The following is a 20,821-nucleotide window of genomic DNA, read 5'->3' as shown; positions in this document are numbered from 1 at the left end:
GATATGTTACAGCCTTTTCATCTTCTTGTTAATCGCATATCATTTTCCTTACATTCATCGCAGATGACAGTTTTTATATGGTTATCATCCAAAATCAATGTCACAAAATCGCCTTTTCTAGATATTATTAACATGATTGGTTTTTTTCCAAGAATATTTGTTTAGCAATTAAAGAAACGAAAATTAATTTTGCAATCACCAAGGTTCACCAAATTGAATATATGAAAAGTATCGAATGCAGGGCAATAAAAAATCACTTGTACTTTATATTGTTTAACAAATTTGTAATTAATAGGAAATATTTTATTCCATTTGGTTATTCGTTTATGTGAATAGAGTTATGAATTTGGGATTTCGTTTGATAGTTATGTATTTTAGCTCTCACATTCTTAAAGAATGTGTATAATATTGTTAATTTTAAAATAAGAATAAGTATTTTTGTGACATCCCCATTTTCATGATCAGAAAAGACCGATTTGTTTATGCTTATTCAAAAACCAGAGTATCCTTTTTGAAGAATAAGGTTGCGGATTTTGTTCCCAAAAATATGATAAATGTATTATCAAAGCATTTCCGAAGAAATGTATTTTATTTATATTAAAACATTGGGATGTCATCGTCAATACAAAAACATAAGTATAATGAAATATTACAAGCCTTACAGTAATTAAACTAGTGGCTTAATACTCATTGAATCTCTCAGCAGAATGTATCTTTCGTATAGCTACCTGTGATACAATAAACTGAGTGGGTCAGGTTGGGAAACTTGATGAGTACATAGAGATTTCAATCCCACAATACGATAATAATGTATATCTCAAACCTGCAAATCTAACTATTATCATTAACACAGATAGATCATATCTCTAAAACAATTTATCCAATCTCGTCGATTCCCACGTATAGATCCTATACAACGATCTTACAAGATCTAGCCTAAAGGATCAATATGCAATGACGAAGCTAGTAGGGGGGCAGCCGGGTGCTGCACCCCCTCCAACTCTCTTGATTATTTAATGATAGAATTATATATAATACAGTCATTGAGTAATTATATCGCCCATCTCAATAAACTAAACTCAAATCCCCTCTATCTACTTTAATTTCTTAAAGTGGGTATCTCTTTTATTTTATTGTCGGGAGTTGATTTTCATTAAGAAGTTGTCATTGCTTTCATTTTCTAATCAATAATAATAGGTAATCTTTAATTCTTACATATTTCATTTTTGTAATTTATAATTTGTAATTTTAGTGTAATACTAACTCTGTTTCGGCAAAACTATCCTAATTTAGTGTAATATTTTATACAGACTATTAAATATTAACATACATTTATCTTCTCATTTATAATACTTCTATTATTATTACCATGCAAATACATCTCAACATGTATAGAACCATGTCTGGTTCGCAAAGTGTATATCATCAAATATACATATAACACATATTTCCAGATAATAAGCATATAACTCACATATAAAATTTCAACATATATAACACTTTTATTAATACTTTTATTAAAATCATGTTCATGAAAGGGACTATGCACTCATTTGTTAAAGTTACGAATTGAAATTGGGGCAGTGCTTCGCTTCTAGCAACTGTCTTTTCCTTTGACGTAACCTAGCATTATTATCACTAAGTTTTAGTCTAACATTTATTACGACTAATTATTAGTCCAGATTCATCATTAACTCAAAGTCTACTTTCATGATCTATCAAGTAAGGAACAACCAGGTAGGATCATATTGGAGGTAGGATCTGTCTAGTATACAAAGTATAATGTTTGGAAATCCCACTTTAAACACCTTACTAAATCACAGCCTAGACATCATCCCCGTAAGTAGATCAATCAGTATAACGACTTGGAATCACTGATAAATCTTGTGTATAGGTTCATAATAATGATAATGAACTTAAACATAAGTTATACTTAAAGTATGTTAAGCGTAACTGACTTACAAGGTGGTTTAGCGAAGAACCGGGCTCTGTGCTGGCAGAACTTCTGAGCCGAAAGCTCCTCTTCTCGGGGCCTTCCGGTGCTCTGGGACTCGCTTCTAACACCTAGGAGGTGCTAGGGAAAGAAATAGAGGCTTTCGGGTGTTTAGTAGAGAAATGGATGAGAAAGTGTGAAAAATGAAGTGATTTGCACCCCTATTTATAGCCTGTTTGAAGGTCGTACGCTGGGCGTACTCATGTCATGTGTCACCACCTGGTGGCAAGGCGTGGGGAGGAAGCAGTGGCTCAGATCGCGCCACGTGTCATTCGTTGGTTACCCTAAAAACTAATTATCTTCTAAAATCCGTAACTTTCGCATGCGAACTCCATTTTTGACGTTCTTTATATCCACACATAGGTATTGATGGGATCTACAACTTTTGTTTAGACCCCGTCAGCTAATTTTGAATTTATTTTTTAAAGTTATATTTTAATAGGCTTAGACAGTTAAAGTCCGTTAAAAATTCATAACTTTGTCATCCGACGTCCGTTTTCGACTATCTTTATATCCTTGAGCTCCTATTAATGAGATCTTCAATTCCAATTTAGGTTGTGTCGGCTAAAAATCGACCGATCTAAAATTCAATTTCCGGGTTGTGCACTGATATGCTAAATCTTAGAAAAATCACAACTCCGTCAAACGAAGTCAGATTTGGACGTTCTTTTTATGTAAGTTTTCAGTTTAACGTAATCTACGACTTTCGTTTAGATATATAAGGCTAAAAAGTAGTTTATCAAAAATATACTTTTTACCATACGCGGCGGCGTGCCGGTTTAGTCGTAAAACTTCGACGGATCATAACTTCTTCATTATAAGTCGGATTTCAGCATTCTTTATATTTACGAAATCGTTGTGACATATACTTTGATTAAGATTATTTATTCTAAATAATCTTCTATCAAAAGGTCATTTTTAACGTTTATTATCTCTAAATTGACTAGCCTGAATCTACAGGCGTTACAATTTTGTATATGCAATCATATTCTTCTAGAATTTCATTTTCTTCAAGAATGTGTAGTATATTGGTAATTAAAAAAAAAAGAACACGCGATTTGTATATGCTATCATATTCTTCTAGAATATGTTTGTAGAAATTATTTGTTATTACATTCTTAAAGAATTTGTTATTATCTTTAAGTTTTTGAAAATCTTTGTTTAGTATTTTGCAAAAGAGGGTTTGTATAATTAGTTAACAAATTCTTGAAGAATAGATATTGTATTATAAACACATTCTTAAAGCATATAATATTTGTATCATATTTTTTTAACATATTGTATTATAAACACATTCTTAAAGCATATAATATTTGTATCATATTTTTTTAACAGAAAGAAAAAAACCCTATATGGTTATGTATATCAAATGTATTCTTCAAGACTATTATTAAAGCATATAATATTTCCAGATTACTCGCTCACCCTAATTTAAATTTCTACATAATGACACAGTTGCCTTGTGAATGATTTTATCAGTAAATTAATTAAATAAATTCTTGAAAACTAATTAATTCCACATCCATTCTTAGCCATTATATTTTTCTAATCCCACAGTCCATATATTAGTCATACAATCATACTATATTTAGGTTTCATATTTAATCTTAACCTTTTATATATATATATATATATATATATATATATATATATATATATATATATATATATATATATATATATATATATATATATATATATATATATATATATATATATGGTGAGCACAATGTTCCAAAAACCATGACAAAAGTTTTGATTTTTCAAATGACATTCTCATAAAACCATAAAGTAATTAACCAATGTTTCAAAACCAAACCATAAAAATTAGAGTATCAATATAATTTTTCAAACATAAATCAGTTGCAGGACGTGTACGATCACGCCTTCAACTTAACATTTAAATCCACAATTGTAAGCAAAAGGTTAGTGAGTTCCTCCACAATACAACACACAACAATACACATACAATGCATGCATACAGGAGCCTACAGTTTGTCTAAACCGCCTTGCAAGGCTTAGATGATTCCTGGACCACTCTACCGAGCCTACAATTTACTAGACCGCCTCGCAAGGCCTACAATAGCTGGACCGCTCCTTTGGGCCTACAGTCTGAATGGACTGCCTCACGATGCCTAAAATACACTACACCGCCCGAGTATCTTGGCCTATAGCACAAAGCAGGACCGCCTCAACCCAATCAACCATAATATGATGACATATGTAAACAAATAAACAATAACCAGTAAACACATGTAATATACAAATCTACCAATCTAACAAATTACTACAACATACCAGCATCCTACACACAATGATACATATTATAGTACAAAGTATAGTGAGAAAACTCACCTCGTAGTCTAGTAGATAACATCACAGCTCTCGCGAATCCCAAAAACTAGTAGTACATGTCACTTATACAACAATCAGGGACCAAATCCTTAAACTACAGCCTAAAACCCTCAAATTGACCTTAAGTCTAACTTGATCAAAAATTAAACCGTCAAAGTCAACCCTAGTCGACAGCCATATCGTGGCCACCCATTGGTCACGTCGTGGCAGCTTCTCGACAAAATAGTCGGACAACAACCGGTCACCATGTTGTGGCAAGCAGACTGCCACGTCGTGGAACTGGGTTTTCATAGCCTAATGGATTAAGTTTCCAATCCATTAAGCCACACATCCATACACTCCAAGAAGCTTCCTAATGTCTAATACAACATAAAGATCAACGCTTTTTCAGTTATGCATAATGTCCAATGCAAGTCTAGCACTCAAACTAGGTTAAAATGGAGAAATAAAACCAAGATCTCATGCCAGGAGCGCAATACACCAACAACCTTCAGATCTGGAACATATGTCCACAAAAGGACCTCAATGATCCATAATGTTGCTAACTTTATGCAATCTATGCACTCAGCTCAACCAAAACATGGAGAAAAGTTGGTAGAAACCTAGATCTAGCATGACATAATGAGAAATGTAAGATCTTGAGGACTTACAAAAGTCCAAAACTAGTACAAGATGATGATGGAGAGGTTTGTTAGATGAAACAAAGCACCAAGAACACATTTTTCTTCTTCAAGGGGCTAAAATCACCATTAAGAGCTCACAAGGTCAAAATAGAGGCTAGGATTTCCTGGAGGGTGAAAGGGAGGTGATGGAGGCTGAGGGTGTGTAAACCCTAGTCCTCACTTCCATTAAATAGGGCACAAACCATAGAATTAGGGTTAAGCACTTAGGAGGCCATGCCGACGTGACCATAAGCTTGTCACGTCGTGGCACACAAGATTGATGCGTGTTATATACAACTACGACCACATCGTGGTAAACATGTCCCACTTCGTTGCACATGGTTTTCTCCAAAAACCCCATCTTTGATCCCATTATGTCTTCCGATGATCCACTCTGGGTAATGGGAGTTACAACTCTCCCCAATTAAATTGGATTTCGTCATTGAAATCTGTCCTTACAAATTACTCTTAAAACACTCTCTGAATCCCCTTGTAGGTTCTTCCAAATCCATTTACTTCTTGAACGAGTCAAATCCACATTGAATGCCCGAAACTGCGACTAAACTCACAAGGGTTTCCAAAACTAGGCGCCCATGCCAAACCCGAGCGAAGACTCCTAAAGGTCAAAGTCGTGTCTGCTACAATAGTGGAACAATGCTCTATACGCACACTTCTTCGAAACCCAAAATACAAATCGACCCATAGCGAGAAATATGCAACCTGACGAAGAATGAATACCAACACGTCACAAATAATCGATATCAAGAAGAGTTTACTCCCTCGTCCATAACTTGAAAAATCCAAGATTATGTCTGTCTTCCAGGCGAACAAGGGCACCTTCATACGTCAACCATGCTGGCCAAAAACTTATAGATCTGATGCAACCAAGACCTCACCGACCTTACATCGTTCTACTGATAACTGAAGAATGGAAACCACTACCAACTGCTGAAACTGACTGTTGGGTTTTTTACATATCAGATAGACTCTAAACTAGGTAACGGAAAAATCAAAACTACGATATACCTAAGTGTACATGCACCCTAGGATCTATGGTTTCATGCTAATTACATATACCCTAGAAAGCAAAAACATAAAGAAGAAAAACATACCTTTTATATAGCCTTTGATCTCCAAGCTTGAGATCTGGTCCTACACGAAGTTTCTTGGATGAGAGGACCCAAACCTGGATCCCTCTAATGGTACCACACCCAATGACACCAAAGAGTGGAATAAAAATAACTAGGAGAACGATTAATTTCACAAACCCTAAGAAGGTTAGAAATTGTCCCTAAGAGGGAGAGGAAAAAGGATTGGCGAAACTTCAAGCCAAGGTGCAAGGAAGAATGAAATCCCTAAGGCACTATTTATAGCCTTGGATGCCTTCCTCGGTTTTGTATTCCTTCCCATGTGGGACAACGAAGTAACCACAAAATTCACTCCTTTTCCCATGTGGGATGGAGTGATTTTCATCCAACCCTAATTCCATAAGGGTTTTGGAACATTCCTGATTAACCAACTGTCGATTAATGAATATTCAAAACTTTGATTAATTAAATTGTTAATTAATTCACAAAAATACTTCTGATTAGTTTCTAATTAATTATTACCCATAATAACTAATAAACCAATTTCTCCTTTATTTATTCTACTCAATTTGGGTCTTGAGGACAACCCAAAAGGACCTTGTTATCATTAGAAATATTACAAAGAGTTAATGACCTTGGATACTCTTTCCAACAGTCTCCCACTTGGACAAGTCATCAACTATACAAGGACCAATACTTCTACAATAATCAACAGAGAGTTAGACATATAATGCAACCACTAAACTCTTGATCTAATCAAGATTCAGCCCTTAGATAAGTGATCAACTATCCCTTCATTCTATGATATATGTATGAACTCGAGACATGGATAATGATCAATCTCAAAATTCAAGATTATGTTTCTCGATATAGATTTGTGAGAACTGCATCTGACTACTAAATTAAACACATCAATTCCAGTTAGGGCTCGACCAAACACTTTAGATGTCAGCACAAAATCATCGAGGGGCCCATAGATATCATTTCTCCTATTAAGGCAGAAGGAACAAACAAACTTCAACTACATAGTTTTTGTCTACTTCATCATGCCATACATGGGCATACCCTTTATAACTACCAGTTACGGATAGCGTTGGAGTAGACCAATGCATAACAAAATCATAGATCAAAACTCGGCATGTATCTAGGTTTGAAGAATAAAAGATATTATCATCTTAGAATTACTCGTGACTGTATCCATGAAGTAATTTCTAAGCACCGGTTGGTCTATTAGTTAAATCTCTATTAACTACTCATGAGTGTTAACGCAATCTGTATGATATGCCCAATCATTAGGGACAATCCACTAATACTCATGATAGTCTTGAATCACTACTTGCTTCCAAGAGTATGACCGAATGTAGACGTTTGAGTAAATTAATACTCGGGAAGTGGGTTCCAAACATGCAAAAGGAGAACAACATAATAAGCTAATTGAAATGACCAAACTCCATCATATATTAAGATCTCCACTTAATAGTCGCCAAAACGAATTAACACTTATACTGCTTTAATTTCTCAGGTTTAAAACAAACTAAACTAAGAGTGTTCAAGCCAATTCATTTTCAAATCTAATGCCTCTTGACTTTGTTTGACTGTTAGACTTGGTCAGTGACATTGGCTTTCGGAATGGATCGACAATATTATCTTTCGATATGACTTATTGAGTATGATGTCTTTAGATTTGACTCACTATCAAATGTGATGGTACTTACTGAGTATTTTTCTTGTGGGCTTGTGTGACTTGGGATCCATGCTCGAGGTAATTTCACCCTTAAAGTCACAAAGAGCCTCCAAAAGGACCATCAATGATTGAAATTAAATCATTGATGGTCCTTATCAATATAGAACTTAATTTAACCTTGAAGTTCACAATGACCTCTTCCATACTGTCAAGATCCTTTCCTATGTCCTCTTAAGACACTTAAGAAAGTTCTTGATCTTGATTCGTTGATTCTTTCCAAAATTATTTAATCCAACTTGTCATGCTTAAGGCATACGAGTCATCAGATATGGTACATCTCATGGCATATATGATCGATCCCATAGTAAAAGCATGTGGGAAATGACTCATAACCTCTAGTTCCATAGTAAAACTAGGACATTAGAATTGCTTAATTTCATTCCATATTAAGCACGAACCTTGCCAAGTTCTGCTTGTTGAGTTTCCTCAAGAGTCCATGTACTTTGACTTAATCCAATGAATCAATTTGATCTATCTCCATTGATCCTTATTATGTACATGTTTTGTATCTCCCATGTATATCATAACGAAACAATTATCATACCAAGTCAAGTTTTTGCACTTGCTAAGTTAGAATATAGTTTCCTATGAATCGTACATTATCTATGTATAAAACAAGGGTGACTAGAATGCTCCCGCTAGCATTGACATATATATGGTTTATCTATGTTTCTAGAAATTCAAACTCCTTGAACTTTTTCATTGAACCAAAGATTCCAATTACTCCCACTAGCTTTGACGTATGTATGGCTCATCTTTATTTCTCGAAATTCCAACTCCTTGAACTTTCTCATTGAAATAATGATCCCACTTGCGTGATGCTTATTTTGGTCCATAAATGAACTTATTAAGCTTATACATCCTTCACAACCTATATTGGTTTGATTATGTGTTTGTTCCTATCCATGCTTGTCTCTTCTTGGAGATCCACTTACGCCTAATGGTTAAGTCCAAGTGCTTGATCTACCAAATTTCAACATACATGGAATGAATATCGCTCTCCATGGCCTCCTTCCATGTTGTATCCTTTACGACCTACCATAGCTTCCGATAGCTGGTACACTCTGATTGCTCCACACCAGTGACTCCTTTACCTCAGTACAATAAACTCTTATATAACTAGGCATATAACGTCCTCTATCATATCTATAAGGAAGAGGTAGAAATATATCAGTTTCCTTAATAGCTCTTTAAATCTCGAATTGAGTGCTAGGTCCAACTTTAGGCTCTTTGTTGGTAGACTCTTCAACCTTATCAAGATCAATGTGGCTCCTACTAGCCCTTTTGGAAATCAGCTCCCACTCTTGGAAGACTGCCCTTCGAGAAACATGCACTTTGTTCTCAAAAGGATTGTTAAACAATTATCCAAAATGTTTGATGGGTTCTCCAACAAGATAACGACGAGCGTAAGCCTCATAATCGTAGACTTCCATATGTGGTAAAGAGGAATGAATCCCACTTCTCATATCATAGAATGTTTCAAGAACCTTCTTAGTTGGTATAAGACTAAAAGACTTATGGTAACACTATTCATGATACAATCCATGAATTGTTAGTATGCATAATGCGACCCATCAAGTACAAAACCAATGAACGATTTATTTCTCTATCCAACTAACACTTCCTAGTGGTAGTGTTCTGGGTGGGAGATATATCGAGAAACTCTTTCATAATTACTTAGATAATCGATAAGGTTTTGGACTGAGATGCTCACTATGAGTGTCTCATCCTATTGCCCAATTGATTCTTAACTTCTCTTTATGAGAGCACTAAACACCCGAAAGGTGTTGGATTAGGTGTCTTAGCCCATAATTATAATTGGTATGTACTTGAACCGAGAGTAGCATGGTTCATTTTGGGTTGCATTCATCAGAACAATCTGATATGATGGATATTTGAGAAAGAGGAATTATATTATTTAATTAGTATTGATCAAGAATTAATTTGGAATTAATTTAGTGATCAAAAGAGACTAATTAAATATATAGGGGCTGATTATGTAAATCAAAGATACATATTGGTTGGGCTAATAACCTATGATTGATTAAGTGATGAGCTAAGCTTATGTAAGTATCCATATAGTGTTAGTCCATTACAAGCCCAAGTGTAAGAATTAGGGTTTACACATAACCCTTGGAATTCTATACTATATATAACCCCTTGGCTAGATTTTGGACACACTAGTGATCTTAGAGATACTATAGTCGAATTCTTGAGTGCCTCTAACCTCTCTCTCAAGTTCTCCAATTGTTTGTGGTGTTTTGTGAACCATTTGAGGCATCACACTTGAGGTGCTAAGTTCTTAAAGGCCAAGTAATTCAAGCTACAACAAGAGGGAAGCTTCTAACTAGTTTTTATGATTCAAATGTCAAATTGCATGCTAGTTAGGATTCATGCTTTAGAAAATTGTTTATTGCATGTATAACTAGAGAAAACTTAGATCCAAAGCATTAGGGTTGTATGTGCACCATTGGAGTGTTATAGTGCTCATAACCCATCAGTGGTATCAGAGCCTAGGATTGTTTTCGGTTATATTGATGCTTGGTTATTTTTCCAAGCTGAAAAAATCGAATTTCTGGCCTCTGATTGATGAACTCGTCGAGTCCAATGATCTGACTCGAGGAGCTCACTCACAAACGGGCAACTCGACGAGTCCAGTTTATGCACTCGTCGAGTAGAACATTCTGCTTGCAGATTTTCGAGCCTTTTGGCCAGAATTGGATTAGGATCATTACCACAAACTGTTTTGTATCATAAAATTCGTGTTTTCTGATATGGTAATGATTATCCTCATCCAACTAAAGAACAATTGTCAAATTTTAAGATAATAAGTTGACTATTTGTATGATTTGATTTGAATTGCCTTGCCTTATGACTTAGATTAGATCAATGGTAAATTATATGATAATATTATTAATTAAAATTGATTTAAATGTTTTTAAAGAACTCCATAACTTGTCCTCAAGTTATGGAGCATCAAGAGTCTTTTTCATTAAAATATATTAACTCATAAGTTATGGAACCCAAGAGTTTTGAAGAGTTTCAAAACTTGCCCTCAAGTTTTGAAATTTGTAAAGTCTCACTTATGAAACATTTAATTCCGAACCTTAGAATTTTAAAAGTTTAAAATTCAACACTTATACTTTTATATTATTATAAGTTTAGTAAATATATATATGTATAAGACAAGTCAGTCTTACCGTTAGTAGGCCTCATTCACAAAGCCTGTTTATAAGGGGGGGGGGGGTATAAGGTTACTGCCTATAAAATGGTGATTTAATGGGTTTCCACTCTCACCCACCGCTTCCTTGACTTGTGGAGGGTCGTTAGCCGAACGGGTGGGATATAACATTAATCCTCATAAAAATTATAATGATAAAGTAACTAAATGTTTTATAAAATTCCCAATCTTAGTTACTTTAGGAAAAATGTGAAAATGATGCTATTCAATGAAATTGCACTTTGCATCTTGCCAAGTCGTTAATGGAGCGTGTGTGGTTAATGGGCACATTAACTTGGACTAGTAAGGGTGGAAAATGGTAGCTTAATGTTTGTCATAGATCAATGGAGCGTGTGTGGTTAACCGGAACATTTATTAGGTGATAAATGACATCAAGAGTACCAAGCACATTTGCATGGAAATTCACACCTTGTTTATGATCATCGGTATCCCAGTCACAAACTTGAAGGGCATAATCGAGATTTAAACATGCCATTGAAAAGTTCAGTGAATCTCAAGAGAATCTAGGAATTTCAATTCATTTAAAGGTTAATAATCAATTTCGTTTTTCATGGCAGAAATTGGTAAATCGTCATTTACCTACCGGGATAATGACTTGAAAGGGTAACGAACTTTTGACTTTGTTCAAATTTAGTCACTAAACTTTTTTTCGTTATCTATTTGCCACTGAAGTATTGAAACCGTTCACATTTTACCCTTATGACTGGTTGTTGCCGGTCATAAGGGTAAAATGTGAACGGTTTCAATAGTTCAATGGCAAATAGATAACGAAAAAAAGTTTAGTGACTAAATGTAAACATAATCGAAAGTTCGTTTCCCTCTAAAAAAGTTCAATGACTAAATGTGAACAAACTTCTTATTGTATTATGTTTTAGCAAATTATTTTTTTTGTTAAATTCTAGCAACATTTGTTGATAAAGAAATCTATGAAATAATAATAAAAAAAAAAACAAAACCCCGAAAAATATATTTAAAAAAAAACAAAAAACCGAAATCGAAATAAAAAACCAATGGTTTGGTATTTCTAAAATAAAAAATCAAAATTTCCAATATGATTTTGGTTTTACAAAAATTCAACTTTCGAATTTTCATATTTAAATCTCTCCCCCTTTTTATAATTGAAAAATGATTATAAAACCAAAAAGGGAATGAGAAAACGCTCAATTAGGAATTTTTCTATCCAAAACTCCCCCTTAACATATGGCATAAACATTTTGCTTTAATCCGTAAAATCCAAAAAATCTTCAATTTTTAGCTTTGTTCACGAACCACCTTTGACAAAAATTTGGGTAGAAATTGTCAATTTCAAAATTCTGTCAAAGGCGGTCCGTGAACGAAGCTAAAAATTGAAGATTTTTTGGATTATCTGAATTGAAGCAAAATGTTTATGCCATTTGTTAAGGGGGAGTTTTGGATAGAAAAATTCTGAATTGAGCGCTCTCTCATTCCCTTTTTGGTTTTATAATCATTTGTCGATTATAAAAAGGGGGAGAGGTTTAGATATGAAAATTTGAAAGTTGCATTTTTCATATTATGTGAACTTAAAGACCGAAGTGACCTCGAGTATTTGAAGTTTATGAAAAGATTCGATTGGAGATTCGGAAGTGATTTCAGTTCATGATGGGTTTGGACTTATTGAAGATTTTTAGAGTGTGCATAAATGCTCAAATTTTGGGTAATTTTTTGGAGAATGAGAAACTACTAATTACCTTTTGATGCTCGGTTTGTATGGTCTTACATTCTAGAACCCAGATTGAAAAGTCATGGAAGAATTGAAGATTTGATGTTCATATCTACATGTGTCACGTTTGAGGCTCGGTTCGTGATGTTGCTCGAGTTTGGAAGATTTCAAGCGGGTCATCCATGCCTAACTTTGAGGGGGAGAATGTTGGGTACAAAGTTATCCATGTATGACTTTGTAAATGGTTTGACTTTTGTAGACCCACTTGCATGTGGTAAAGTAGCCTTGTGACATGAGAAATAAAGAGAGAGAGAGAGAGAGAGAGAGAGACATGTAAACACCTCTATATAAGGTGGGTTCATACCACATATAGAGGTGTGCTTGAGAAATGTAACATTGAGAGTGTTAGTGTGTGTTAATTATGTAGATTTAGATCTAGATCCTTTTTTGTAAACACCTTTCATAATCGAATACATCTCTTAAACATCCAAATCACCGTGTTCTTTGTGTGTTCTTTAATTCCGCATGGCAAACCAATGGTCATAATTCACATCAGTGAGAATGGTTCATTTTTTTGTAAAACCAAAATCAGATTGGAAATTTTGATTTTTTATTTTGGAAAATACCAAACCATTGGTTTTTTATTTCAGTTTCGGTTTTTCGTTTTTTTAATATAATTTTCGGGGTTTTGTTTTTTTATTTCATAGATTTCTTCATCAACAAATGTTGCTAGAATTTAACAAAAATAAATAATTTGCTAAAACATAATACAAGAGAAAGTTTGTTCACATTTAGTTATTGAACTTTCTTAGAGGGAAACGAACTTTCAATTTTTTTCACAATTAGTCACTAAACTTTTTTTCGTTATCTATTTGCCACTGAACTATTGAAACTGTTCACATTTTACCCTTATGACCGGTAACAACCGGTCATAAGGGTAAAATGTGAACAATTTCAATAGTTTATTGGCAAATAGATAACGAAAAAAAGTTTAGTGACTAAATGTGAACAAAGTCGAAAGTTCGTTACCCTTTCAAGTCATTATGCCTTACCTACCTTTAAATATTTTGCAATTGGATTACGGCATCCCTCTTCCGAATTGTAAAAATATTGAGTTGGGTCCTAGCCTTAATATTTCATTTGGGTGTTATATTAAGGTTCTTATCTAATCTAAACTTTGTCTTTCTTTTTCAGATGTCTTCCAACACCGGTTCTGGCTCAAACCCTTCGGGCTCTTTCTCCTTCATGAACTTGTGTGGGAGGGTCATCTTTGATGGTTCGAACTTCAATGATTGGATTCGAAACATTAGGATGGTCACTCTCTACGAGGACAAGGAATATGTACTCGATAAAGAGCTCAAGGAGATTGATGATGTCACTACTACTCTTGAAGAGGTTGCTGAGTATAGGGCACATGAGAAGGATGCCACAAAGGTGTCTTGTATCATGCTTTCCACTATGAAAACTGAACTTCAAAAGTCCTATGAGGACTACTACCCTTTCGAGATGCACCAAGACTTGATGGAAAGATACCATCAAAGTGCTCGTCAGGAAAGGTATGAAATCATAGCCTCAATGATTACAACAAAGATGAAGGATGGAGAGTCCATCACGGCCCACTTGCAGAAAATGCAAAGGTTTGTGGACTGCTTGCTGAAGTTGAATGTTAACTTCGATGAAGAATTGGCCATTGATATTATCCTACACTCTTTGCCTCCTTTTTATGATCAGTTTCGTATGACTTATCATATGAACAAGGAGGAGGTCACTCTTAGAAAGCTTCAAGGACTTTTGATGACTGTTGAAAGTAGTCTAAAAGAAAAATCTGTTATATCTACTCCTACTCCTACTGTTGCTACCCCAATCCTGGCAATTGTACATGGGAAAGGGAAAAAGAGGAAGGCTCCTGCTAAGAGCCGCAAGGGAAAGTCTCATGATGGATCCTCTTCTAGTGGGACCAAAGTTGGTTCTGCTAATCCCTCTACCAATCCAAAAGAAGCAGAGTGTTTCTATTGTCATGATAAAGGGAACTGGAAGTGAAGCTGCCTGAAATACTTGCAGGATGTCAAAAATGGGAAGATAAAGCCCACCCATATAGGTATTTATACTATTCTATCTAATAACTCATCACATTCCAGTTCTTGGGTCCTTGATATAGTTTGTGGTTTCCACATTTGTTCTGATTTGCAGGGTCTAAGAAGAAGTAGGGATGTGGAGCACGGGAAGATGAACTTGATCATGGGGAATAGGAAAATGTCTCTTGTCACCAAGATTGGAGTTTATTCTTTGTTTCTTAGTAGTGGGTTAGAATTAGCTTTGAATAATTGTTACTGCTCGTCCGATATGGCGAGAAACATCATTTCCTTTCATTGTTTGTACAAACAAGGTTTTAGATTTTCATTTGATAATGAAATTGGTTCTATTAATGCTTTTTATAATGGTGCATTTTATTTTAAAGCATTGCCTTGTAATGGTGTATATGAAACTGTGATGGTTGTAGACAACTTAGGAAATAATGTGTTACACATTGATTCTTCCAATAGTTTGGATAAGGCATGCTTGTGGGATTGTCGTCTTGGACATGTCAACAAGAAGCGCATAGGCGAACTCCAAAAGGCTGGTGTGTTGGAGTCATTCGACTTATAGTCGGATGACACTTGCGAATCTTGTTTGCTTGGAAACATGACCAAGTCACCCTTCACTGGTACTTGTGAAAGGGGTGAGGGTTTGTTGGATCTCATACACACCGATGTGTATGGACCCTTCAGAACCGCCACAAGGGATGCTAACCGCTTCTATATGACTTTTAATAATGATTATAGCAGATATGGCTATATCTACTTAATCAAGCATAAGTCAGAAACCTTTGAAAAGTTCAAAGAGTTTAAACAAGAAGTGGAGAATCAGCTCGGCAGGAAGATAAAGATGCTCCGATCCGATCGAGGTGGTGAGTATCTTAGTATCGAGTTCCTAGACTATATTAAGGAATGTGGAATTATTTCACAATTGATACCACCTAGGATACCACAACTTAATGGTGTGGATGAGAGGCGCAATAGAACCTTGTTAGACATGGTTCGTTCCATGATGAGTCGAGCTTCGTTACCTATCTCATTCTGGGGGTATGCCTTAGAGACTGCTATCCATATCCTTAATCTTTTCCCAACTAAGAAGGTTACCAAAACACCTCACGAGATGTGGAAAGGGAAGGTTCCCTCGTTAGCACACATCAAGGTTTAGGGTTGCGAGGCTTTCATGAGGCGTGAGACTCACGACAAGCTCGAAGCTCATAGTGAGCGTTGTATTTTCATCAGCTACCCACAGAAGTCTTTTAGATATCTCTTCTACTGATCGAGTGACCATGTTGTCTTCGTTGCGAGGATAGGGGTTTTTCGAGAGAGAGAAATCATATGCACAGAGGACAGTGGGAGGCAAATTGATCTTGAAGAGCTTCAAGAGTTAAGTGATGAAGGAACCTCAAACACTAGCTCTCAACCTGAGGAGGAAACTCCTGTTGAACCAGTTGACGAGTCCTTACCTCTGAGGCGTTCCAGTAGAGTTAGTGTTCCACCTGTGTTATTTGGTTTCCATATTACTATAGATGGTGATACATTTATCCGTGATAGCACACTTCTAAATTTGGATGAACCTAACAACTACAAGGAAGCCATGGCAGGCCCCGAGTCTGCTAAATGGAAAGAGGTGATGGACAACGAGATTCAGTCCATGTATGACAATCAAGTTTGGAACATGGTTGACAATGTACCAGGTCGTAATACAGTTGGGTGCAAATGGATCTTCAAGAAGAAGACCGACATAGATGTGAAAGTGCACACATATAAGACACGATTGGTTGTGAAGGGCTATACTCAAACTCATGGAGTTGACTATGATGAAGCCTTCTCACCAGTAGCGAAGATCAAATCTATTAGGGTTGTGCTAGCCATAGCTGCTGTTGAGAGAAAAACTTTGAGACACACTTGAACAAACGTTAGAACAAGTATAGTTGCGGAATAGTTAATCTCGAAGGATCTAAAAGCTCAACAATAATATTAATAAGTTAGAGTTAGAGAGTTAGAGAGTTAGAGAGTTAGTTGCGGAATAGAAAAGAAATGGAAATGACAACAATTGTTATATCAAGTATACACATAAGTTGATTCATAACGAGGAATGCATTCAAGCCAAGTTAGTAAGTGAGATCAAACTTAGTGATTAAGTCACAAAAGACTTGCTCCGAAGAGAGATTGTAATCGGTTATGTGAGAGTAAGAAGTGTGAGTAAGAGAGATAGAAAAGATTGTTGGATATAGTGTCTAAGTCCATAACTATATTTGGTATGTACTTGACCCGACCCGGCATGGTCCATTTGGGTTGCACTTCACCCGAACAATTTATGGATAATCGTTTGAGAATAGTATAAGTTATGATTTATTAATATATTATAAGTCCTAATATATTAATATAAAATCATATTATTTAATTAGTATTGATCTATAATTAATCTAGAATTAATTTAGAGATCAAAAGTATGACTAATTAAATATGGGCTCTTGTATTTATATAGTGTGGGCTAATGCTTATTTGGAATGGGATAGGATTGCATGGAAAGTCCATGGATACTCCATGGAGCTTTAACCCATGGATCTCATGGAAATGAAAAGACATGGGTATTAGGGTTTACATGAATGTAACCCTAATCCACCACACTATATAAAGGAGGCTTTGGTTCTTGAAATCATATGAGTTGTGGTGAGTAAAGTAAGAGGGCCGATTTCAAGAAGGTGATTACTATTCTCTCAAAGTTTCAAGTTTGTGGTGATTTGTGATTTCCATTTGAGGCATCCACACTATTGGTGCTAGGCTATAAAACTCCAAGCAATCAACTACAACTACAAGTCAAACATAGATCCAAGGTTTCTAGGGTTGCATGTACACCATAGGAGTGTTAGAATGCTAAAAACTCATCAGTGGTATCAGAGCCTGGTCTGTTTATTTGATACTTGATGCAAAAAAAAAAAACCTTGAAAATCAAAGTTTTGTTCAAAAGCTCGTATCAAAATTTCAAGTTTTGTATATGTACTTACGATTCTTGAAATTTTTGATATGAACATTCATAAACATATGAGTTTAGAAGAGCATAGAAATTATGTGCTAATAATTGATTAGATTAATTCTTGATCTTTATGTGTTTTAATGGAGTCCATAACTAGTTCTTAAGTTATGGATAACCAAAAGTCACATTTATAAATAACCATTAAAAGAACACATAGGTTACAAAAAATGAAGCGTCTTCATTTTTAATAACCATTAACTCATAAGTTATGAGAAATGAAAAGTCTTGAAAGTTTACAAAACTTGCCCTCAAGTTTTGGAACATGTAAAGTCATATTAAAAACTTTAGTTCCAACCCCTAGAATTTTAAAAGTTAAAATTCAACCCTTATACTTTATAATATTATAAGTTTAGTAATATTTATATATGTATAGATCAAGTCGTCTTACCGCTAGTACGCCTCATTCACGAAGCCGGTCTATAAGGGGGGTATAAGGTTGTTGCCTATAAAATGGCAAGCTTAATGGGTGTCCACTCTCACCCACCGCTTCCTTGAAGCTGAATGTGAACTTCCCTAAGGAGTTAGCAATAGACATCATTTTGCTCTCCTTGCCATCGTGTTATGATCAATTCCGCATTACATATCACATGAACAAGGAAGAAGTCACCCTCAGCAAACTTCAAGGACTCTTGAAGACCGCCGAAAGTGGTCTAAAGGGTAAGTCGGTTGTTACTACTCCTACTCCTACTCCAACTGCGACCAATGTCTTGGCAATCAGGCATGGCAAAGGGAAGAAGAGAAAGAACCCTTCTAAGGGTACCAAGGGTAAGACCCTTGAAGGCTCCTCTTCAAGCAAAACCAAGAAAGGTTTTGTCACTCCTTCTGCTAACCCTAATGAGGCTGAATGCTTCTATTGCCATGAAAAGTCGCACTGGAAGCGAAACTGCCCAAAGTACCAGCAAGATTTGAAGGATGGGAAAGTAAAACCCAACCATGCAGGTATATACACTATATTGTCTAATAACTCACCTCATTCTAAGTCTTGGGTCCTTGATACAGGTTGTGGTATTCACATATGTTGTGATTTGCAGGGACTAAAAAGAAGTGAGAATGTGGAGCAGGGAAAGATAAACTTGATCATGGGAAACAGGAAAGCTTTACCTGTCACCAAGATAGGAGTTTATTCCTTAGTGCTAAATAGTGGGTTTACATTAGATTTGAATAAATGTTATTATTCGCCAGAAATGGCAAGAAATGTTATTTCCTTTCATGCATTGTATAAACAAGGTTTTACCTTTTATTTTGATAATAATAATGGTAGTATTGATGCTTTCTTTAATAATGTTCTTTATTTTAAAGCATTACCTTGTGATGGCGTGTATGAAACTGTATATGTTGTAGATAATCTAGGAAATAATGTATTGTGTATTTACTCTTCCACTAGCTTAGATAAAGCATCCTTATGGCATTGTCGTCTTGGACATGTAAGCAAGAAACGCATAGGCCAACTCCAAAAGGATGGAGTCTTGAAGTCATTTGACCTAAAGTCAGATGATAGTTGTGAATCTTGTTTGCTTGGTAAAATGACAAAGTCACATTTTACTGGCACTTGTGCTAGGGGTGAAGGTTTGTTGGACCTCATACACACGGATGTGTGTGGACCCTTCCGAACCGCCACAAGAGATGCTAATCGGTTCTATGTGACTTTTACTGATGATTTTAGTAGATATGGATATGTCTACCTAATCAAGCACAAGTCAGAAACCTTTGAGAAATTCAAAGAGTTTAAGCAAGAAGTGGAGAATCAGTTGGGCAGGAACATTAAGATGTTTCGATCCGATCGTGATGGTGAGTATCTTAGTACTGAGTTCCTTGACTATCTTAAGGAATGTGGGATTGTCTCAAAATTGACACCTCCTAGGAAACCACAGTTGAATGGTGTAGCTGAGAGGCGCAATCGGACCTTGTTGGACATGGTTCGTTCCATGATGAGTCGAGCTTCGCTACCAATCTCATTTTGGGGGTATGCCTTAGAGACTGCCGCCCATATCCTTAATCTAGTCCCTACAAAGAAGGTTGCCAAAACACCTCACGAGGTGTGGACTGGAAAAGTTCCCAATCTAGACCACATCAATATTTGGGGTTGCGAGGCTTTTGTAAGATGCGAGACTCACGATAAGCTCGAACCCCGAAGCGAAAGGTGTATTTTCATCGGCTACCCATAGAAATCCTTTGGTTACATCTTCTACAGACCCAGTGATAATGTGGTCTTTGTAGCAAGAAGAGGATTCTTTCGAGAGAGAGAATTCATGAGCCAAGGAGACAGTGGGAGGCAAATTGACCTTGAGGAAATTCAAGAGTCAAGTGGTGAAGGAACCTCAAACCCTAGCCCTCAACCTGAGGAGGAAACTCATGTTGAGCCGACTGAAGAATCTATACCTCTGAGGCGTTCCACCAGAGTTAGGAATGCACCTGAACATTATTATGGTTTTCATATTACTGCAGAAGGTGAGACACTTATCAGTGATAACACACTGGTAAATCTGGATGAGCCTAACAGCTACACGGAAGCCATGGCAGGCCCTGAGGCTGCTAAATGGAAAGAGGCTATGGATAGCGAGATACAGTCCATGTATGACAATCAAGTTTGGAACTTGGTTGACAATGTACCTGATCGTAAGATAGTTGGGTGCAAATGGATCTTCAAGAAGAAAATCGACATGGATGGTAATGTACACACTTATAAGGCACGACTGGTTGCAAAGGGTTATTCTCAAACTCCGGGAGTTGATTATGATGAGATCTTTTCACCAGTGGCCAAGATTAAGTCTATTAGGGTTCTGTTAGCCATTGTTGCATTTCATGATTATGAAATATGGCAAATGGATGTCAAAACCGCTTTCGTTAATGGAAAGTTGGCTGAAGATGTTTACATGGTTCAGCCAGAGGGTTTTGTCAGTACAGAGTACCCCAGTAGAGTGTGTAAGCTCGAGAAATCCATTTAT

The sequence above is a fragment of the Lactuca virosa genome, chromosome 3 (assembly GCF_052849685.1).
Source record: "Lactuca virosa cultivar CGN04683 chromosome 3, Lactuca_virosa_CGN04683_v6, whole genome shotgun sequence".
Classification (NCBI taxonomy): domain Eukaryota; kingdom Viridiplantae; phylum Streptophyta; class Magnoliopsida; order Asterales; family Asteraceae; genus Lactuca; species Lactuca virosa.
This window is presented reverse-complemented; position numbering follows the sequence as displayed.